The following is a 24140-nucleotide window of genomic DNA, read 5'->3' on the forward strand; positions in this document are numbered from 1 at the left end:
AAAAATGAACAAAGCATTGTGATAGTCTATTAAAATTGCTAAAAAAAAAATCATCAGCCTGACCCATTGCTATATCACGGTATGTAAAATGGGACAATGGGAACACGAGTAGGCCCAGTTGATTAAATAATATGAACTTTTTTCCTGTCTAAAGAAGACCAACATAATTATTTCAGCTATTCAAAGTGGAGCTACAGCTGAGCAGAACTCATCTGGCCAACGTGAGTCTGTTTGCTCCATACAATGTAAGCGGTGAAACAGGAGTTCAGAACATTTGAAGAGCAAGTCTCACGTTACATTTGAAATCAGTGTATTGTTTTTTTAAGAAAAAAAAACCCCTACAAAGTAGCTCAAGGAAGTCTGGTCAAATGCACGCGACTTAATACTCAGTTTTTGTTGGCTGTGTTTTTATGCCTGAACACACACACACAACACACACACACACCCGCACGTTTGTGTTCAATGCATATGTTTGTGCTGTAGCATGCACTGACCCAAGGTGGCAAAAGGCGAAACAGTGCAGTGTATGTCCTGTGCTACCAATTGATGAGTGTGTGTAAACGGTAGAATAGGTAGATGTTCTGGTTGGGAGAATAATCTGCCAGGTGGGGCTCATAAAAAAAAAAAAAAAAAAGGCAGCACAGGGAGCGATCAAGGTGGTGGGAACCTGCCTTGACCTGTTTGCAACAAGAAGGTGAGCAAGAAGCAAAAACATGACTGAAAAGGTGGTTGCTGATCACACCTGCTGACGCACTGCTTTGAAGTCCTTAAAATCTCTAATTGAGGATTGATATATTTGCCCTTGTGTGCGTGTGAAAACTTTTTGGATTGCTCACTTCCTGGGATGGTTTACTACATGTGGAGGTTTTGAAGTTAAACATGTAACATAAGGCAAATCAAAAGCACGGGAAAAATGATCCATGTGTCTACAGTCTTAGGAATTTGTGGTCCAACTTTCTGCGGTTTCAGGACTTATTTGGAAACGATACCCTCCAAAGACCATCCAAGTTGCTTCTATTCAGCTTTTACAAATAACAATGACCTCAGTGACTGAAAATCTTCACACCCATTTCAGAACACCCTTTCACACGGCCTGCGTCCTGCCTCTCATGGCTTTGATGCTATCAATACATTTCCTGGTTGACTTGCCCCCTCCCCCCCGCACCATTCTGCGTCAGTGCATTCACATTCAGACTGTCCTCATTGGAAATGAATTTTTTGCTCCAATTCGGAATTGTCTGTTTTAAGAGGCTTTGGACAAGATTCAGTAGCTCATCTTGTTCTCTTGATGTTTGCTCAAGAAGGCAAATAGTTTGGACCACATCCTGGTTCTGGAGTTATCACTTTCCTCGCAAAATACTAATAACCATCCCTTGGGTGATTGCTTTTCCACTCGCCCCGCGACCGCCCCATGAAAGTTGCATGCCCTGCTTTGGGTGAAACCAAAAACTAATCATTACGGGTGTCCAATAAGGGTAATTATCAGACTAGGCTCTCGACCTGAGGGATTAGAAAGTGGCTAAATGGCTGTTTCTGGGGATTAAATACAAAGTATTGGGGCTTTCTGGCTGGGAGAATCAAACCGCCGGGAATGTCCAAGCCAGCTCGTCAGCAGTAGCGTTAGCGCCAGTCTGCACATCAAGGTTTATTCACAGAGCCCCTGCTGTTAGTGGAGCATGGTCACATTAGTGTGGAAATACAGCTGACGTCAAGTGTTGCAAGTGCGTTGGAACATCTTGGAAAGATTGCTTTTTTTTTGTTGTTGTTGTTTTAGTTGAAACCTAACCGGAAATTATGATGGTGAGACTGGTGATGTTAACCAATAAAACAAGCAGAAGTGTCAGAGTAAGCGGTTTGTTCTGTAATAAATGTGCAAATGTCAGGATATTCCAGTGGCGGGCCGTGCACTTCACACGTAGGCCTTCGGTGAAGTCCTACTTAGTCCGACTTGAATCAATCCCTCTCATAATACGATCAATTATGACTCCATGACTGGGCAAAAAATATACAGAAAATCACTTACACAGTACTCAGTGAGTATTGGACGACCTAGCTGCTCTTGAAAAGTACTTCTTGAAAATGGCTAACGCAAGTGCATCAGCAATTAAATCCATACTTTTCCCTACTTCAACCATTGTGGTTTAAAAAAGCAAGAATATATTTTAGATTTTCGAACGGTCACAAGTTACAACTTTCGAGTGTGTTGATTCTGCATAGCGCTGCCCCCTCACGAGTGAGTATCCAATCACAAAATGCGTTCATCACTTTCAGCGTAAGGCCAGCGAGAAGGCTCACTGTAACCAACTCGTGATCCTATTAGCTATCGCAACTACCAATCAACTGTATGAGCCTCAACACTCACACAGAAGAGACGCCCGCACGATTGTATTGGAAGGCTTGGGACGACTAGTGCGTGCTACTGGTATTATGAAATCTGCCTGGCAACATGAGCTAGCTGAATTCTGATTGGATAAAAACTCTCACCTAAAAATACAACACACATAATATGACATCAATGTGAAAAATATAATCATGATTTCTTGATTTTGTTAGGCCAGCAGAGAAGGCCTTGAATGCCTTGACCGCCCACCACCGGTATATTCTCAACGCACATGCAGCGTAACCTCGATATTAAATGCAACAGATAGTGCGTCGAGAATCAGGACCGAATGGTGTTGATTATATTTCGTGGTGAACCCGCTTATAAATCATGTTAAACCGTCTCACTCAGGAATAGAGCGCCTGGTGTACATTGAGTGGTATTTTACGCATTACAAAAAGAGCTCCCTCTTGAAATAGCACCCATGAATCATGGGCTTTGAGAGAACACTCACGTTAAAGCCCACAACTGTGTGTCCTTTTCCAAATGTGTGTTTTATGATAATGCCGTAATGGGCTGAATATCCGGGATGGAGGCCACTGTTGACAATGTGCAGGACAGCTGGAGTCGCTGTCCATTAGCAGAACTGCTGGAAGATAAAAAACGATTTGGAAGTACTGCTTCGCGTAGTTATGATTTTTTTTTTCTGGTATTCTGTCTTTTTGTGTTTTTAGACTTTAGGGAGCAGGTGGTATAGTGGTTCACAATTCAGATAGCTCAATGTCCCATTCATGTCTATTGTCTTGCAACTAACTTGTGATCAGTGTTCACTGATTGACTGATTGATCCACTGTTCACCAGACCACTGTTCGCCCAAAGTCAGTTTAGGCTGTTGTTACCTGCGATAGTTGAATTGTTGATTGGTGGATCGTCAGTCTATCATCTTCTCCATTGTCACGTTTCAGCCTGAAAAAAAAAAACAAAGCTAGCTTTTCATTTTTAAAACTTTGTGAAATATTTTTCAACATTTTCAAAAAGTTTTTTTTTTTCCGGAGATTCAGGATATTTTTGTTATCATTGTGAAAACTATTTTCCACAGAAGATGGGTGATATGACCGCCACTTACCAAAAACAGGTGTTGACTCGTTTGGGAGAAGTGTTTTCATGAAGTGACACTCTCATTAAAAGTTTGGACATGTATGAAATGTTTCGGCTACTTCTGCCTGGACATTTATGCAGAAGCCAGCTGCAAAGGGAAAACTCCAAAACCATGAGGAACCCAAAATGCCTTTCCTCAAGAGTGGGACATTTTTAGTTAGGGTTGCTGGAGAGGCGGGTTTGACGAGTGTGGTTTTTGTCCTGGCCATGGAACAGTGGGCAATCTCTCCGAAGGGTCCTCAACTGTGCATGTGAGTTTCCCCAACCAGTCAGCATGTGTTTTCTGGATTTGGAGAGCTGTTCGACCTCGAGGAGTTCTTTGTGGGGTGCTTTGAGAGTATGGGGTACTGAACCTCCTAATATGGGCTGTTCAGTCCCTATACGCCTAATGTCAGAGTTTGATTCACATTAGTAAGACATTCATTTCCAGAGCTGTGGGTCGTGACTGACAGAACAAGATCTCGGATACAAGTGGCTGAAATGAGTTTCCCCCGCAGTGCTCTCCCTCAGAGATAGTGTCTGAAGCTTGGTCGCGGCTTCTCTGCGTTGAGAGGAGCCAGACAAGGTGGCTCGGGCATTGGATGCCTCCCTGGTGAAGTGTTCCGGGTAGGTCCCACTGGGACCCAGGACTATTGAGTAACTATTTCTCCTGGTTGGCCTGGGAATGTCTTGGGAAGAGCTGGATCAAGTGGCTGGGGGATGGATGTCTCGGTTTTCCTGAAGAAGCTGCGTGGACCTGCGACCCGACCCCGGATAAGCGGAAGAAATGATAGATGGTCTGATCACAGTGTTTCTTTCAGTTTTGACCTGATACAACTTGTTGCTTCTTCTCTGCATCATCAAAGTGCTTGTCTGTATAGTAGCCCTACCCATATTTAATGACATGTGATGACGCACGGCCTGTTTTATTGTGGTGGTTTTGAAAGGTACAGTCACTGACCGATGTGTTAAGGCTTGTGGTAGCGGCAGTATCACATTTCAGTCATTGCTACTGATGAAGCGCTAATTGCTTTGACACCCTGCTCTTCTCTTCCCAATCAAAAATAACCTACATACTTTTCACCCACTTGTCTCTAATACTGCATACACCCTCATCTCTTCCTTCTGCCAGAGTTCTTTATCAGCAGTTGGCCATGACACTCTTGTGATTTCAGCTGGAGTTCAAACTACTTGAACCCTCTGTACGATTGCGAGAGGATCTGTCTGTGCCAAAGCACTTTTGAAAGATGCTGCTCCCAGCCATGTACATCTGTCATCAGGCTCTAGAAGCTAATATGTCAGTCACTCAGCAAGCAGTCGCCCATGAGTACAATTTAGCTCTGCAATTTCACACACTTTTGCTCACGTACACGTTCAATACTCACAGTCACACAAACACACAAACATAAACAAAACTCATTCTGGCAAATACAATGGGGTGCAGAATTAAGTGCACACTTAGAAGAATTATGAAGAATTATTATTCTTTCAGATAACCTCCACCAAATAATTAAATAATAATAATTAGGAAATACGTGCAGAATCTGATCAAACCGGAAACATCAATCAATGAACCGGCGAGTGGGTGACTAGTCTTCCAGTACTTTTTGATTAGACCCTTTAGTTAGTTGTTAAATTACCCGCTGTGTTAATCTGAACTGAACATGTGCATTTGCACTCCCCTATTTGTGCCGTTTAAGAATCCCATGTTGGAGCTCGAATAACTCGTATTTTGACATCTCCTGTGTGTGTGAGGGTGAATGAACCCTTCTTGTTAGTCCCCTAAAGCGTGCCAAACAACTTCCTCATTACAGGCCGTGCCGGTGGGCCCTCTGTCTGCCCGTGGCGTTTTAGTCCAAGGGAGGTCCCGCCACTGGTGTCCTGCTGGAGCTCAAGAACAAATCTGCAATGATAATTACTTTCGATACACTTGATGCGCAAGTTCACCATATTGATTGTCTCCCGTGTTACCATTTTACCTTTGAATTATTCTGGATGATCATTACGTTGGTAATCACGCAATCACTGGTGCTGCGTATAATGATTAACATGTAGACCACTGTATTTTTATTTTTTTTTGAGCAGCGACTTGAACCAAAACGCGAGCCGCAGTGCAGCTAAAGAACACAAATGTAGCGGAATGAAATCCTAAGCCCCCAAAAATGTCCTGGGAAAGGGGATTTTTGGTTACTCTACAATACCGCTCCCAAGAAAACAATCATACAGTACCTTTTGTGAGGAAATGCCACAACACACACAAATATCCATCCATTAAATGTACTCTTTAATTTGAATGTACCTTTTTTAATTGAACTTGAAGATATTGCTAACTTCATTGCGTTGTAATTATTGCTGTATGCTTCAGACCTCTGCCGCAAATATGCTGACTATTGTGAGTCATCAAGTTTAAGGAAAATCATTTGAAGCCTTCATTTGAAACTTGAAACGTCTGACACGCCACCTCTGTCGCTGCTCAAGGGGAAAATCCTAGTGTTCCACCGGGTGACACACAAGCTAGACTGTGTCATCTTTGCAATTATTTGAAAGACATATGCTTTCCTTTTCAATTCTCCAGAGGTTTTCCTCATCCTTTTGATTTTGTGAAAAATCCCTATATCAGCATGAGGTAGTAAGTTGTTTTCACTTTTGTATGCATTCTCATATTTCACTAGCAGAGCTCCAAAATGACTCCAGCGATATTCTCAAAAATGTTTAAATGGGTGTGGCATCAAACAAGGAAGAAGCCATAAAGTTGTCGGCTTATAAACATTTTGTCGACTGTCAAAGTCGTCTCATACAGTTGTTTGCCAGTTGTCAAGGACTTTATGTCTAGTATGGAACATCATCGAACACATTTTGCTAATTTACAACCATGCATGATTTGTTTTTAACGCTAACCAAGTCACAAACAGCTCAACCATCGAGATACGAGGGAAGATTATTTTACGCCTTGGTGGAGGTCTTTTTATATGGATGAACTGCAATGCTCAAATGTTAACGGTAGCAAGAGAACAAATTTATGAGCCAAAGGTTGCGCATATTTCACCACACTTTTTACACAAACTGGCATTAAACGGACATCTTCCATGCTTTGATATCCCCGTTTCTCGTGAATTATTCACCGCGATGATATGGCGACCTGAGCCAGGCTTCTAAAATGCTTCCTAATGCCATATTTCAGGTAATTTATGAACACTAGTTGCTCCCGTTGTCATGCACAAACCTCGGCACTGCTGCCCTGCTGTGGTCCATGTGAAGGTTCATGAACTATAACGTGTAACCGAAGAACATCATCATCTGGACTTGGTTTAGCTTCCCTGCCGTCCATCATTTTCCCTATCGCAAGGGAACAGAAATGCAGTCAGTGTCAAGTCCAAAGATGCCACGCTAGAATGTTCTTCGTTATTTGTGGTTGTGTTGGCTGATCATTAGCATGTGTTTGACATTTTTCCCGGCTGTTCCGCCACTTCCTGAGGTGTCTGTACTTGAGCAGTCCAGTCTGCGGTATTGCTTCTGTTGTTATAATGTCATTTAAACAGTCTTGATTAGTCTTTGCTGGGTAAAAAAAAAAAAGTCATAAATGAGTCATGGTCGGACGTCTTGCCTCTTTATGGATCAGAAAAGACTCATGTTGCATGTGCAAACAAGCCACGCCAAGAAACCTTATTTTGTTGGGTCAGAATGTAACACTGGTGAGGTTCCGTCTGGGCATTTTGTCCTCACGTGTGACCTTTTGTCTTCCTTAGACAAAAAAAAATTACCTTCATCTCCACTTTTTGTTCTCACACTGGACGGGCGACCTTGTTTATGGTAGTGGGAAATGTTTTTCAAAAGCATGTAGGAGGCACAGTGAGCCAGCAAGCGGGAGGCAAGAAAGAAGGGATGTTTTAATAGTGGGTGCAACAGTTAAGACATTTCTTGTAAATTCCTTTAACCTTCACTTATGTGTGCTTGAATTGTGTCTCCTCCAATTGGCCGTACATCCGCCGCCGCCAAAACCACGCTTATCTTGCTTCCTTGGCCCAGGACTATTTTTGGATATTAATAAAAAGAAATCTGAACTGCCAACTTTGAAATGCTACGTCTGGGTCAGCTCGGTGGAAACATGCGTCACTAATATTCTTAACATTGTCTGTTTGATCCGTGTGTTGTAAATGTGCATGCTTTCAATGAGGTGTCCAGCGCAGGAATGTTGTGGGTTGTAGGGGGGGGGACAGGGTGGGCTGTGGAGCTAACAGGGCTATATCTTCTCTAAAAGAAAGGTGAGGGGAGGGGGTAGGGAGTTCAGGGGCATATTTGGCATATTTCAGGAGCCATTCCAGTCTGGTTCAAGATGCATTCTTCCCGGAGATTGACCAAGCTAACAAATGAGAGGGAGGTGAACGTAACGCTTGCCTTGTGATCTTGATGATGATAATTCCGACTTGATGACTAAGTTGAGAACTCTTACAAGCAGGGTACTAACATAAACTTAAAATCCTGAATTTTATCAATACACAGTACTTGAAATCTTGACACATTTTAGTTATAGAGTATATACATATTTAACAACCTGTCCTACAACAATCAACTTTACAAAAAACAGTAAGAGTACGAGCCGGTACCCTTGACTGACCTGTGAAAGGTGGCATAGGGCATCCAGATTGCCGTAAAATAAATAGAAGCAGCAAGACTCACGATTTGGTTTTCTGGTTAAACATTGTGGCATGAAATTATTGCCAACCCTTCTCATTGTGCTAAGACTTTGAGGATTTATTATATGAATACTCAACTCTAAGAGCTCTATTTTTGGAGATGGGGCACTTGCCCATGGCGTAAAAACTGGCATGTTGATTTTCATTTGCATTAGGAGATTTGGAAGACCATGCTTGGCGTTCCTGGCGGAATGAGAGCCTTTTCCTTTACATTGCCCCAATGCACCTTACAATTTGATGACTGAAAGTAGACTAGACTTGACCAGGTCATCGGCAGGTCTAAGTTGTGGCGCAGCTGGTGTAATGTGATTTGGGTGAATTTGAGTGAGGCGCAAGCAGACCGATTGTGAATAAATAAATATGAAAATAGGGCATCAAACACAATTGCCCCTTTCAAACTGCGCCTGCCCATGAAAATAACAAAAGATAGGAAAACTCTACTCATGTGCAGTTAGGCTGCACGTTAAGAAATTTACAAAAACAGGGCCCTAAGTGTTGAATTGCATTGCCGGCCACTGCTATTTTATTTTATTTTTTTATATTTTCGTTTTCTTAATTTAACTCAGATAAACGTCATCGCATTCCGGCTGTGTTTCTTTGGATGGATTCCCGTAATACGTTTTTTTGCAGCGTGATCTTAAACTCAGAAGATCCTGTCTAAGTAGGCTTTGCAAACATGGAGTGTTTCGAAGCAAACATACACTCAAATACAACAAAAAGAGCACCGAGTGTGCTGTGACAAGACGGCCACGATGCCTCCTGGAGTGGTGCGAGGGTGAACACTATCTAAAATGTTGACGAAATACTTGAGTCATTTCTCTTTTGTACTGTATTTGCAATATCATCATATCAGAAAAGGAAGCGGGGTTATGGATTAGAAGACCTACAGTAGATTGGTTACATATTGACTGGTAGATCAAAATCTTAGTGCGGGCCTAACGTGGATAAACGCGCAGTACAGGTTTATGAGAGGAAACACTTCACTTGTAATGTCTTAATATGTCAATCAATTACCGGCGAATTAAGACTACCCTGGTTTCCGGACTATAAGCCGCTACTTTTTTCCTAGATTTTGACCCATGCGGCTAATACAGCGGTGCTGCGTTTCAGTGGATTTTTCTTCCACCGGTAGGGGCACTCTATAGTTCAGAAAATTGGATAAATAAATCTCAATTCTTTTTTTCCCCTCTTGGGTCTGTTCTGTTTTAATTAGCGAAGTTGTCGTTGCCGTATTAAAAGGCACTGTCTTAATCTGTTGATGTACCTTTATGTGCATTTGCAGTACAAAATCGTTCTGTAAACGTCTAATTTTTTTCAACATAGCAAACTGCGCCTCATAACTTGCTGCGGCTAGTATATCGTTTTTTTTTTTTAAATTATTTTATTTTATATAGTTGCTGCGGTTTATATGCAGATGCGCCTTATAGTCGTGAAATAAAATGCGGTGAAATAGTCACCTTGTGCCACCTACATTGGCACATCATGTTTTAAACCTCAAGAATATCCATTAATGCCAAAGTGTTGACACAAAGTTCTTCACCCAGCAGTTGGTTTTATGTCTTGGATACCGACTTTCCCATTTTGATTGTTTTTGTACCCTGCGCTATAATATCTGTCTTTCAACATCCCATCCCATGACTACAGTGACTGCTTTGCTCCTCCAGGATTTATGAGGCTTTAGTCTGTTATTTGCAGTTAGTTGGGCACTGACTGACGCGACAGTGGTTGGCAGGAGTTTGTTGTGGAAGTCAGAACCGGGGCAAGGCTCAGCAGAAGTCGGGTTCATCCGGAGGCCATGAATCAGCGTCTAAGGCCGCACTGGAGATGAGTGTGCCGACGTGCACTTGACTCGAGACGTCTGAAGCTTTTGTATTGTCTAACAGAGACCAGTGAATGTCATTCATGCACGTGTTATCAATTTAAAACCGATCAAATTATCTTGTTTTTGTTTGGGGTGGATGCCTGGTGTCCCGGTATCAAAGTTACATGCTTGTGCTTTTGGATTGTCTGATGTCTTCATCTTTTGATCTCAAAGGAAAAATGTTAGTTGAGTGTGCCACATCCAATTTAGTTCCTCCTTTGACAGGAAATTCATAAAAGTGACTCCAAAGGGCAGTCATGTTTGTGGTCGCTGAGCACTTTTACTGCAGCTCTTGTTGGTTGTGTCGTCTCTCGATATGACATTAGCTGCAAAAATCTGTTTTGTTTATTTCGTTTACTAACCATAAAAACAATTGTAAGATTTTCACTGTGTACTGAGTGGAACAAGTGGTGTTGTGGGTCACTAATAGTCATGATTATTTTTTTTTGAAGGCCTGGTCTATGGGGATGCAGGTATTTTCCTTTTTATTATTAAATATTGAAAATAATATGACACCAATTCTGGTAGAATTAGGCATGGGAATAATAATTGATTAATTCTTAAACATTCTTAAGTTTGTGTAGAATTGATTAATGATCAATTTTCTCAAAGCAATTGAGGCACCAGTCATTGGCGATTAGACATTTTATTACGTAGATTCCCAGTTGCAGAACATTCACGGACTTCCTCCCATCCCATTGGAAAATAATACAGCGGTGTCTTGAGATCCGAGTGACTTGACTTACAAGTTTTTTGAGATACGTTGGGAGATTTCTTGCTTTAACTTATGAGAGAAATTTTATTTTTTTGTTGTATGGGCAGTGAACTCTACTCAACGCAGTAGTAAACAATTCTTCAAAAAAAGACACTTCAAGATGTTTGAACCCAGTTGAAATGTACCCTCAAACAAAATGTAAAATGAATAAAATTACATTTAAAATAGCCACACAACTTTGTCCTCTGCTAGCTTAATGCTAACACACAATGCAAAACGGCATAGACGAGCTAATCGTCGTTATATTTCATATCCTTTTATTTTGGGGTGGGGCATTTCCATTCGTTTCACTCGGTAAAGAGGACTTGTGGTATGAGTGTTTTGAGTTATGAATGTGGTCACAGAACAAATTAAACTTGTATCACAAGGCACAACTGGATTTAAAAATAATACTTGAATTATAAGTTTTGGGGTGCAATCAGCGAATGCCAATATAGTCACTCGATCATCTTTTCATACAGTTAAACTTACTTAAACAGTCATTGCCTCTTTTTTTTTTTCAATCTACTGAACGAAAGTGGTGCCTCACTGCATTAGCTTCATTAGCTCTGTGTTGTCGCTTGGATGACTTCCAGAATTTGGACCTTCACGTGGTCTTCACGAGTTTTTTGCTCACTTAGGTGAATCATGTGAAGGGAAATGCAACACACACTCCTGTCCAGGTCTTGGATCTACAGGGCGGTTATCAAAATAAAATTCCTTTCTCAGATTATTTTACTTGTGATCAGCAAATATACATGTTCTAAGGGAGAGGAATGTTGGGACAGCGGAGCAACCTGGCTATTAATCACTTCCCCGTATTCTTATTCTTTGCTGCTGCTTTATCTTTTATTTTTTTTTCTTCACCTCAATGCAGATTTTGAGCCATTCTCCTGTTTTCATGGAATTGTCCACCAGGTCAACCCGGATAAAAAGTTCAAACGGAATAGAGGCGGGGGGGGGGGGGGGTAATGATGCAAAGGGTGGGAATTACAGACTCATTCTTGCTAGAATATCACCAGGATAATGACACAGTGAGTATGATAATCTATACAGTCAAAGCAATTGTTTATGTGGAATTAATTGATTATCAATAATAATAATCAAATCATAATTTGATTTGATTGAGGCAAAATGAAGTGCATGGCTGATACCAGCAGAGGCGTTGCCAAATATGCGCTCTGCGCAGGCGGGGGTGAGACTACTCAAGAGAACAGTGACTCACCTGTGAATCTGCAAAGTTATCTAGAGATCAAAAAGCCTCGCCTCATTTCCTCAAAATATTTCGACCTCCTCCCGCATTGTTCCTCTTTAGAAATGAGATGATAAAAAGATAAGCCCCTACATGGGTCTGGACAGGGTTTACTTCCGGAAACTCTACATTGTTAGTGACGTCTCATTTGGTTCACAAACCTGAGGTGGCGATTAATATGTAATGAACGTTTACAACCTTGGCGAGCTGTGCATTTCACATGTAGGCAGGCCTTCAGTGAAGTCCTACTTAGTCTTGAACGGACCATCATTTATGACACCACGGCGGGACAAATATTATACAGAAACACACTTACACAGTACTGACTGAGTGTTGGACGACCTAGCTTCTCTTGAAAGGTCCGTCTTGAAAATGGCCTTGCAAGTGTGTCTGCAATTAAATCCACACTTTTCCCTCCTTCGGCCATTTTGGTTTAAGAACAGCAAGAGTATATTTTACATTTTCCAACGGTCACCAGTTACGTCTTGATTCCGCATAGCGCTGCCCCCTCACGAATGAGTATCCAATCACAAAACGTTCATTGGCCGTGAAGCTCTGCACTGACGATGATGCCTTCACGCGTCCCAGTTATTTCTTGATAATTTAATTATTTCATATTATTTCTTTTAATGAGAAATAAATGACACGTTTTGCATCTAAATTATGAATGGGCTGACTTTACACAGCACGTACATTACATTATTTCAGCCATTAGGATTGTCACTTACAAAAGACAAAAAGTCTTTGCACGGCAAGTGTCTGTGAGGACGGTTTTCTCCAGCAGCAGTTTATCTTGGACTCTGTTGGATCGACTCAATAGAGGAGGCCTGTCTGGCAGACCCAAAACCACAACACAAACAGCTCATCAATGGCTCACGAGACGACAGCCTCAAGCATTTAACAGTGGTCAAAAACGGCAACGCCGTAAAATGACTCATAACTATTCTTGTCTTCTCTTTTAATAATAGTACCCTTATTTGGTTTGAGATGCTTCTTGTAATAAAACAAAAATCAATGTTCTCCTTTCTTACATTCCTCCATTGGCCCATGTATTTGCATGCTTGATTTAGGGGCTTTAATAATTGTGGTGCCGATGCTAGCAGACCATGACTGCTTGGCTATTTCCAGCACCTCTTTTCTGCTTTGTTATTTTTTAATTATTATCTTATTTTGGTTTGATCCAACTGAGGGCTGTTTTCCGTAACATGCCAGCATTGCTTTTGAGGCTCATTTTCACGGTATAACCACCGAGGCCAAGCGATGTCTGGCTAAGGCAGCAAAAGCTCGTATCCCACTGAGCGGCGAAGGTTTGCACGCGGCCTGAAGGCTGATTTTTCGTGAGGGCTCGTTCAAGGTCGCTAATGGTCACAAAGACGATAGCCAGACACTTGCAAGGATTTATTTATTTTTTTTTTTGCAAACGCATTTCCAAATTTGTCTCTTCTCTGACTGGCCACTACAATGATTAAATTAGATTACAACTTACTTTTAATAGTTAGATTCAGCAGATACTGACAGCGCTACTTAGCATAAAAATGACACTGGAAATGATTCTTACTGCTGCTATCTGGAGGCGAGGGGAAGGAAACTACTATTTAAAATGCTGTCGTCAGCGTTAAGTTGAAGCAAATGTGTTCTTTGTAGTAATGTTCAGTGATATCTGAAGGGTAATAGTAGTCTGATTACATGATTGGTAAAAGTAATGTGGTAGATTAATCGTTACTGGAAAAATATGCACAATTTAATTGAGTTCTCAATGTCATGGCTTATAATGGCTGAAAATGAAAAATGTTGATTTCATTTTTGATTCTGTCGCTTTGCTAAAAAAAAAAAAAAAAACGGCTATCGCACTTCTTACCAAAATGTTCATTTACTACTACTGGTAGTGGCCTGGCATATTGGAGCATGTTTGATCTGAGTGGATGATTTATTTTTATTTTATTTTATTTATCTATTTTTTCATTATCTATCGCCCGTAAATGTAACGTTCCAAAAAAACGGTCCCGCTTTTATTCCCCGTCAAATGGTGAACTGTATGTTAAATCAGATATCACCAACCTTTCTGAATTCTGCTACTTTTGGATCTTGATTAATGTGAAGTGCTACGAGTTTGCTCCACATTTCTAAAATAACAACTTTGCTCATGTTATCTTAAATTACTGGTATAGTAATAATTAATGATTTATTCATCCAAGTGAAGATTGATCTACAAATGATTTCTTTTAATCCTTATCAATTATTTAAATAATAAATAAATATCAATATGCAAACTTAATTTCTAGACATCTCTGCATGCGTTTACATTTTCAAATGATCACTGCTACAACCTCAGAGGAAATCATATTGTTCCATCACTGGTGAGCTATTTTTAGAACAGGCCTGCCAGCCACTAGCGTGGTTCTTGAGCAACCTTATCCTACACTGATTACTCGTCAATTGCAGGACATTGATTGGGAGATCCGTGTCAGCTGCATTATCATCGGCTATGTGAACCATTATATTCTCAGTTGCTTCTAATTGACGTGATCAAAATATGATGAGGAACTTCCTCTTCTTTCATAGCAGAAGCTAGTATGTAATATTGTCATCAACTTATGGACCGGTCGTACTCGACCAAATACGAAACCGGGCTGATATGTTTGTATGAAAACAAGTTAATTATTGACTTCATGACGTTCTTCGCCAGCGTTGGTCTTTACAGTTTAAGGTGCATTCATCACGAGATAACAGTTGTGGAGCTACGAAAGGAATGTGCGTTCCTGTGGACACATTGAGTCCCAGGAGCCTCCCAGGAATCCCATAACACTCGCAGGTCCCTGAGAGGCTCATTTGTGCACTGTGGAACATTGTTGAATACCAGGCATATTTTATGATCCAACCTCAGCCCGTTTCCTCCCTTTCTCCAAGCGTCTGGGTTTATTTGTGAAGCCCAGCCAGTTTGGGCCACCCCGCCCTCCTCTTCTCTCCTCCTTATGTTTGCATTTATCCACAAATGTGGCAAGATAAGGACTTGAGAAGATTGCTGAGCTCATCAGTTTTTTGGAACGGTGTCGTTTATTGTACACGTGTGTGCCTGCAGGTGTATAGAACTTGTGTTTTGACGGCTTGGTCAATAATGAATACAAGTTTGTTTTCTACCGTCCCCCACTTTGAGTGCCTCAACAAGCGACAATGTAGTCAGTCACGTTACCAGTTTAAGATTTATAGTTTGTTATCTGATGGGAGGTATTTCCTCATTTGTCCTGTAGGCCTAATTAAAGGTAATAAATTTGCGTAGACTGAATGTTTTCCACATGTGCAACAAATTTAATTAGCATGACTCATTTTGTGGCCATTCAATTTTCTGTTGTAAAGACTAAATAAGCCTTAACAGTGGTCCCCAAACGTTTTTTGCGCAACGGACCGGTTTGAAGAAATTTATGGTTGTCGCGGACCGCCAATCATTCAAATCCTTTTTTTTTTTTTTTTTGCCTCTGTCTTTTGGTGCAGCTCTTGTACCAAGTAGCCCGTGGACCGGTAACGGGTTGCATACCGGTGTTTGATGACCACTGCGCTATAGTTTATAATCTCGAACAATCAATTGTCATAATTTTCCCGTTGTTTGTTGGGAGCTAACTGTTTTCTATAAATTCATTAAAAGGCGTGATCTGGCACAGAAAAAGAACAACCCAAAGGTTACAGACGATATGTCAAGAGGTGCATTGTAGGTGATACAATAACTCGTGAAAAAACAACATTGATTGTATGTGAGACTGGTGATGCTGAGGGGGGCGCGTGTGACCCTGGGGAACATGCTTTTTTTTTTCCAACTGTACTACAATAAAGTGTAATTGCACATCCCCTCCAGTAGTTGGCAGTGGCACTCTACTGTGTGGGTTTGTTTTGCAATGAAAATGCTATTAACTAGAGTTGCAATGGAGAGTGTGTGGTGAGGTGGGGGCGCAAATTGTTTTCTTCTTGCTAGGGCGGGCGTAACAGAAAATAATTGAGAAGCACTGCTCTACTGTATCGTGCTTCATCGTGCATGCTACCCTTTTAGTTTTTTTTAAGCCATTGTTTTGTTTTGTTTTTTTCTTATAGGTTTTACCGTTATACTTAATATAAGTGACCTTGCATGTGGGAAAGGAGAACCTCGGTCGCCGATTCACCTTTCAGCTCGTAATCGAAAGCTGTGAGAACAATTAAACCTCAAAGCAAAGCGCAAACTGTAAGCACTGCTATTCTTTTGAAACAATGCAAAATGTTTGGTTGACGTTTGGCGGTCATAAAGAAAAAGTGAGGAAATAAAATTATTTTGACATTTGCTTATCCGTATTTTTCACAAAACAAGCACCACTTATGGGCCAATTCAAATATTATGGGTATTACATCTTTTGACATGTGTACCATTTATTGGTCATCTGAGAGTCAAATGACTAATCTTAGAAGATACACTTGCACACATTGTTGAGATGTACGAATTTAAAAAAACAAACAAAAAAAAACGATTGACAGTGCAGCCTGGTGTCATTTGTTTTCTTTGTCATTTAAGCCCCCAGCGTTTAATGCGATGTATTCGTCGAGTTTTAGCCACACTGCCCCTCTCATTCCACCTGGACCTCCTTCCCTCTCTGTCCAGGTGTGGTCAGGGCTGAAGAATGCAGCTAAATTACCGTTGCACTTTATCTCTCTGGCGAGTGAGCCGCATCTGCACTCCCAGCAATGCCAAGCATTTCAGACACAATTGACCTTAAAAGGAAACAATAGCATCGTATCAATTCTGTTCTGCCAGTCGAAGAATTGCTCACTCCCGCATGGGCAGTGTCCGGCTCGCGCAACAACAACAGCACAAGGAAGTGCTTGGCAGCTGAACTTTGAAACTGAAGAGAAATGGCAAAGCACCCATAGAAGTGCTTGCTGTTTAGACCAATGTTAAAAGAAATAGCCTCAACAAGTTATTTTAAAGGTTTATTGAGATTTTTCATACCTGACAGGAAATACACACGATATGAAAATGCGGTCTGGGAAAATGAAAGGGTAATTACATTTTTTTTTTTTTTGGATCAAATGGTTTTAGATGATCAATATCTGAATTTATATACAATTAACATTGTGACAAGATTTCCCCAAAATGATTTATTTTTTCATTGGACAAACATTTTGGGATGAATGTTTTTTTTTATGTTGCCTGTTGAAAAGCTGGACCTTAGAATAATATAAATTCATTATTCTTCAACATACTGTATCTCTTCAAACCTTCAACTCCACCGACTACTCGGGGAACCTCTTCTCTTTTTGGCTCAGAACGAAATATGGAGGGATTATCTAATTCAAGGCATGGAAATGACTGTGATGACCATCTATTGTCCTAAAAATTCAACTTACACAACGCACACGTAACAATATACGCGAGAAGATCACTGTGGGCAGTAGAAAAGATCATGTAATTTACTTATCAATTACTTTTCCATGAATTTATTTGTTACGGAGGCGTTTGAAGTGCTCATTCCATGCTCTACAGGTCATTCCTCAAAAATGGCGGCTATTTGTCGCGTTCCTATTTCCACGTATTGATCCTTGATCTGGTTTTTCTAATGAATGGACGGTAGAGTACTCTTCAGCTTGACAAAAACTGACCAAATCGGAGACCTTCACAAGGTTGAAGAAAACCTTCGTACAGTACCAAACTTGGTGCACTTTGCTGGATAAATATCATAGGTGTGAGTGGCTGGATCACATCTGACGTCCTATTTAACTAATTGAGACTGAATCAATAGTTCCTCTGCTGGTTGAATATCAATTTGCCTTTTTTTTTTTAAATCATTGTTTACCGGGTGAATTTAACCACTTGACCCTTCTCGCTTTTTCCAGCTTGGTATGTTAAGCGATTTCTGTGTAACAAAGTTATTTCTGTTCCATAAATAAATACAGTAGCCCATGTAGCTGCACTGCAAGTGTGTGTAACGCTTAGTATGTTTTTGTGGAGCCAGGCAGAGCTCAAGGGCTGTTAGTCATTAGATATTAGGACCGGTTCTGCAGGTTTACAGTCAAGTTGGAAGCGTTGAATGGTTTTCTATTTGACAGCTTGTCGACAAAATTGTCGCTCCACCTCTCTGCTGTGCCGGAATGCAAATAGCAGCAGGAGGAGGAATGCTGTTCAACACATGAGAAATCAACTCTCTCTCTGCTTCTCCCACCTCCTCGTTTCCTCCTTCTGTCTGCGACATTCTGGACCTCGACTTCCTGTCTCTCGCCGTCCTTCTCCCCTCCGCGCTTGCTCTTTCTCACCCTGGTCCTCGCCTCTTGCAAGGCATCCTGTCCGCTTTTGTTTGACTTGAGCATTCCTTTCCTCCCCGAGCAGACAAAACAACCCCAGACCTCTCGGAGTTGCAACCCCCAATGCGCGCGCACACATATCCTGTTAATCACTCAGGAAATGGGTGCCCATACAAACGCCTGGCCAGCGGAACCCCGGATGGAGTTTCAGGCCTTGAAAGTTTCTCAAGCGGAGGAACTTGAACATGATCTGTCTCGTACCCATTCTTTCGTTCGCCCTCGTTTCCTGTTTTGTTTTACCCGATGGGACTGCTTATCTCCCCACAGACGCTCCTCTTCTGCGCTTCTTTTGAGTCCAAATAGTTTGCTTTAATACATTGACCTAAAAATGAGGTCAGTTGCTGTTTGACGAAATTCAATTGTTGCTTTCTGCTCCTTTCCGATGTTCGTGATAGTGTAGGAATCAAGCTCAACTCACTCAGTTTTGAATTGTGGCCAATTCAATGTCAAGTCATTGGTCACGAGTCGACAGTTTGCAATCCGGTATATCATTAGATGAAATTCTAAAATAAGAAATTCATTAACTCATTCAATCCATAAAACACACATAAAACAAACAAACATATACATTTTTAAAAATGTAGTCCCCACCTCCCAAAGACGTATTTATACGTCTTAGCCTTTTTTTTTTTTTTTTTTACCTCATAGCTCATCCGTGTTTCTATAGCATTAGAACACAATATTCTGATGGCCTCGAAAAAAATCTGTCAAAATCCAGAAAAACGCTGGAATTGAGAGATTTCCTCTTGTGAACATTTCTGGGATTAAATGAGTTAATGATCATGAAACGTTGAAGTTTACGACAAATATTTTATCTTTATAAAATTTAGTTCATGAAAAAGAAAAATTATTTTGAGATGTATTTTTTTCCCCCACCCATCACAACATTTGAAGTCGCATGTTTTCCCTAACCCGTGATGATGCACATTACGGGTCTACAGATGCAGGAAAAATCTTGATTTGTTTTGACAGTCTTGCCGATTCAAACGGGACTTAAGTGGAACAGCAAATACCAGAACACAAAGTGTGAACAGTCGGCTCTTAAGGACATTTCACATTGCACTTTGTCAGTCAACACATTCATTGTGTATATGATGCCGTGGCGCAACGATGAGACGCCCTTCAGCGTTGGCTGGCAGTGTACGAGGTGCCCGTTGTTGGCAAAAGCATCTGAACTGAAAAATGTTCAATTTGGATGATAGTTTACAGTTGAGACATATGATAAAATGTTAAGCGGTGGACCAGTTTCCCGAGCTCTGTGACACAAGATATTATACCGTGACGTAGTAAAAACGGTAGCAATAGCAAGGATGAATATTCCGTGTTGGTTATAAGTGCTAGAAACGTGGACATTCAGCGATTGTGTGAACATCACAAAAACAATAAGTGCAGTGTGAAAAGGCCCTTACAGGGTGTACTTAAATCATTAACTTTGACTTTCCATCGCAGCCTGTTTGCTTTCAGAGTTTGTGTTAGAATCGTAACACTCAAATACTCGAGTGTCAAGATGAACTGCCAGGGTTTTCATCTGAAACATTTCGTTTAAAAAAAAATAACATTTTGTTGCAAAATGAAAAAAAATCGGTCAATGCAAGTAACGCATCTGGAACGACTGTATCAAAGTATCTTGAGTCACAGAAATGTTCCAACTACACTTTGGCCTGCCGTTGCTTTTGTCGTTGTACATGCTTAATTTTTTTACACTTTCAGTATATAGGTGAATGAAAAGAATGTCAACGTCAACATTTTAATTCAATCTTTGCATTTTCAGGCTCCAAAACACAGTTTTTGTGTAAATGGACAAGCAGAACAACCCTGTTTTTATCCGTGTTCAGTGTGCCATGACAATGTGTAACAGTTCTTTAAACAGCTCGTATGCACCAAGATAAACATTTCCTTAAATAATCTGAAAGATACGCAAATCTGGCCCATTTTTTAAAACATCAGTGACAGACATAGCAGCTTAAGAATGACTGATAAACGGACTAGGATAAATCGTTCCACCGCGTTCGGACACGTTTAAGATCAGATAATCTCTCGGGAAAACTGACTGCACAGCTACTAAAATATCTGCTGACTGTAACAGCACTTGTTGGTTTTGCAGAATTTCGTTTTAGTCAAATAGATGTTGCAAATGATTATATGAAAATGCCTCATTTGAAAATTCTAAAAAAAAATGTGGGCAACTTTTAACATGCTGTTCCAAGAAACAAAAGAATTCCATGATGATTCAAAACCATGGATGCTTTCATATGGATTGGAAATGACATTTCGCAAAAAAAAAAAACCCAAAGGCAGTTTACGCCGTTTATTCCCCTTCTCATAAATAACAAAATGTTGGACTTCCTTGGATGGCAAAATTAACAACGCCTTTGCTGGTTGCAGACAAGGAGCACACTCCTGTGCCGCAATTCATTTCACGCTGAATTCTTATCAATCAACAAATCGATATAGGCTTATCCCTGCTTAGTTATTGCAAGCACCAGAATTGCAAAGATGCCACACATGGAATAAATTTATTGCATCAAAGAGTTCTGATAGACTGTTTATAAAGAGGCTTTTGGCTGCCACCTATGTTTTTCGTGAACAATTTATGAATGTACTGTAGTCTTTTATCATGCAGTGTGGAAAATCCCATTTTGCGGCAAAGTTTCTCAACAATCCGATGACATTTTGATTCCCGTTTTCCATGCAAGTCGGATACAGGCCGGAAATTTGTGTGACAGCAACACCAACGTGGCGGTTTGGGGTATGAAAAACAGTACTTTGCAAAGCAGGCAGCCAGCTCCCCCATGTAGGCTCGAATAATCGCTGTCACTGCTTTGGAGCGGGCTTTGGCGTGTGTGTCACGCTTGAGAGCCGCAAGAGTAATACGAGGATGCCAATAAAGGAAGAAAATATTCAAGTGGGTGTAAGTAGCTATTTTTTTTAATTTGTCAAGTAAATGAATGCCAAATGTAATAATAAGGTACCATATATAATTATGTTATACTGCGGCTCTCGTTGTTAACCAGACCAGCGATTCTGGTAATAATACTTGTATGTAAGGAAGTAAGTAGAGTCCCACATTAAGCCGTTTTGCGTGATGGCCCTGTCAGGCCACCATCAGGCATGTGTTGGTGGCACCTAGCAGAACCGGAACTGGCTCTTGTATATTCATAACATAATATGATAACTATTTTGTGTATTATTTCAGCTTTTAAGAAAATATTACTTATTTGTAATTCTTTATTTTCCGCACATTACCGTTTTTTTTTTTTTTTTTTTTTGCAGGTTTTTAGATCCTGTTAAAGAAATTATTCATGGAAAGATTTAACATGAGACAGAAAAACATGTAAACGGTACAGTTAAAACAAAAAATAAAAACGAGGATTCGGGCAATCTAAGTGGATCAAAACTCCAAATATTGAATATTCAATTAAAAGAAAAAACAAAACAAAACAAGAATGTAGAATCACGGAATTCATCTTGTCATCTTTATGTTAATTAGTTGATTTATTTTTATTTTTTTTATTGTTTCAGAAAAAACGGACGTTCTTTTTTACCTCTACTTGTTTTGACATGCAACTGCCGTCTTCTTCATACAAGAATGTGTTGATTTCTTCCTATTTATTCGTGATATTTGCACTGGCCCGGTCGGGCCTCCGTCAGTGAACTTTGGCTGACACAGGCACGTAGTGGCCATGTGTCACTGTTAGTGTCAAACGCTGATAAGCCTGAACAATTTATCTGGATTGTCGTTTAACATCTTCTTAGTGCGACAATATGAGGTGACTCAGCAAAAGAAAAAAAAAAAAAAAGAAAAATCTGATGGGATCGACTCCAACTCACCTGCGACAACAATGAAGCCGAACACCATAGAAAGGGGATGGATAGTCAAAGCAGATCAGACCAGCAAATGGCGGCTAACCAGGTGGTCGGATGAGAAACTGTAACTTAGCTGTCTACATCGTCACTTGGAGTTCCTTCCTGTGAAACCGCACGAACAGAAGCACTCAAAGGTCGCAAAAGACCTAACGCAATCTCCTTTGTTAGCATTAAGCTAGACAATACCATTTCTGGTTAAAAGTATTGCCAAGCCAACAGGGATGGGAACAAAAACAGGAAGTAGGTGCGAAAATCAAAGTAGAAACGGCGCTGAACAAGGCAGCACACGCTCAGTCACACATTTTAGCAGATAGACGATAGCAATCTGGAGAAACAAACAAATTTCCACTGCCTTTTTTGGTCTTTTATTTTTTTTATTATGCTTTTCCGCTTAGTTTTATTGAGCTCAAAATTTTGACTATTCTGTAATTTGACGTTCTTCCGTCTGCCTCGTCTGTCTCCCTCCACACTCATCCTTTTAATTCAATCCAGACTGCTGTCTTAAATCTGGATTCTCTGTGCTTAACCAAACATATGGAATGCTACTGTAGTGGAATGCTTGTCTTCTGCGCTGTGTGTGCGTGTGTGTGTGTGTGTGTGTGTGTTTTGAAGCACTCGAGAGCTTCTTGGGTCGTTGTTGATGATGATGATTATGATAATAGTGTGTGTGTGTGTGTGTGTGTGTGTGTGTCTGTGTGCCATTGGCTCCCCAGAGAAGTGAATAGGGCCTTGTGTTGCAGTGGCCAAACATGGCTTGTCTGTTCATGCATGAGTCTATCGCAAAGCCCACAAAAGACGTATCCACTCGCGGGATGTTAGTTTGACTCCATATAGCCGTCATCCACTTTACACTGGCATCATTGTCAGCCCCCTCCCCCCCAACTCCTCCGATGAAGGTCAAACGCGAGCAAAAGGTTTCTGATAATTGCCTTTTTGCTAACCGCGTTTTGTTTGTTTGTTTCCAATTGCAGGATGGAGATTTTGGGAAGAGGCGTTTAACATGTCAAGAGATGAAGGATGTGTCTGAAATGTGAGTTTTTATCTCGTTCCACTCATCTGCTGTGCATTAAGAGCACGTTTCAGGATTAAAAGTGCTTGCTACTGAACTCCTTGGTTTTTTTGGGGTGGGGAAATGTTGCAGAGTTCAGTTTGCTTTGCTGCAACATTTGCTTAAATGTCTCTAAGTGGAGAACACAGCTAGCTGGCCTTTCTTGTTTGCTGTTGTTATGCAGGACAATTTCCATTAAATTTGGTGGGTAATGAGGCAGGTACTCAGTAAAATAAATATTCAAATCCATGGTACGTGGAAGCTTACCTATTTCTTCTCAACAACATCACTTTTTTTACTTTAAACGTATTCATTAATGTGGATATATTTTTTATGGTTTTTCTGTAGTTGTCATTCTCATTCTACTGTTGGGTAACAGACCAATTTTGGGTGAGTCATGGTTCGCTAGTAAAATGTGATATATTTGTATTCAGATTTTTTTGTTTTTTTGTTTTTTTTAAGAACTGTACTGTTCGCTCTTAAACAACACAATTGGCATCAGGAAATGATACTCACTTCTCCAGTCACTAGCTGCTTTGTAAATAAATAAATAAAGTGCCGCTCAGCCTTTGACTAGCGGCCGTCATAGCTTTTTTTGAGGCATGCCAAACTCATTTGTAACTGCATTTAGAAATGTAACATGCTATACATCTATTTTCAGAGATGATTTTTAAACACGATTCTTTTACACCTTATTCATTTTAACTTTGATGAACATGACCGTTGGAAGACAAGGGTCTCATGTTGACAACTGTTGAAAATCTGATTTAGAGTCTTTAAGGAACTGAGCATTCATGTTCTTGGAATGTGGGAGGAAAGCGGAATACCCGGTGAAAACCTACGCTAGCACTACAAGGACATGAAAATAGAGATGCAAACCCAAAACCTTGTA

The 24140-nt window shown here is 40.6% G+C and overlaps 1 protein-coding gene across 2 annotated transcripts in view; it reads left to right on the top strand.

Annotated features, from left to right (window-relative positions):
- The window catches only part of luzp1 (leucine zipper protein 1), a 52801-nt gene that overhangs the window by 2096 nt on the left and 26565 nt on the right, over nucleotides 1–24140 (top strand). The window contains exon 2 of one of the 2 annotated variants that reach the window (XM_088314272.1): nucleotides 23172–23230. The exons of the other annotated variant lie outside the window; for it this stretch is intronic. The gene's annotated coding sequence lies outside the window, so the exon portion shown is untranslated. The remainder of the gene's footprint in view (nucleotides 1–23171; nucleotides 23231–24140) is intronic. 2 annotated transcript variants of the gene reach the window in all.

This window comes from Idiotropiscis lumnitzeri, chromosome 1 (genome assembly GCF_059441095.1).
Source record: "Idiotropiscis lumnitzeri isolate Australia: NSW breed Sydney's pygmy pipehorse chromosome 1, RoL_Ilum_1.0, whole genome shotgun sequence".
In the NCBI taxonomy this organism is placed as follows: Eukaryota; Metazoa; Chordata; class Actinopteri; order Syngnathiformes; family Syngnathidae; genus Idiotropiscis; species Idiotropiscis lumnitzeri.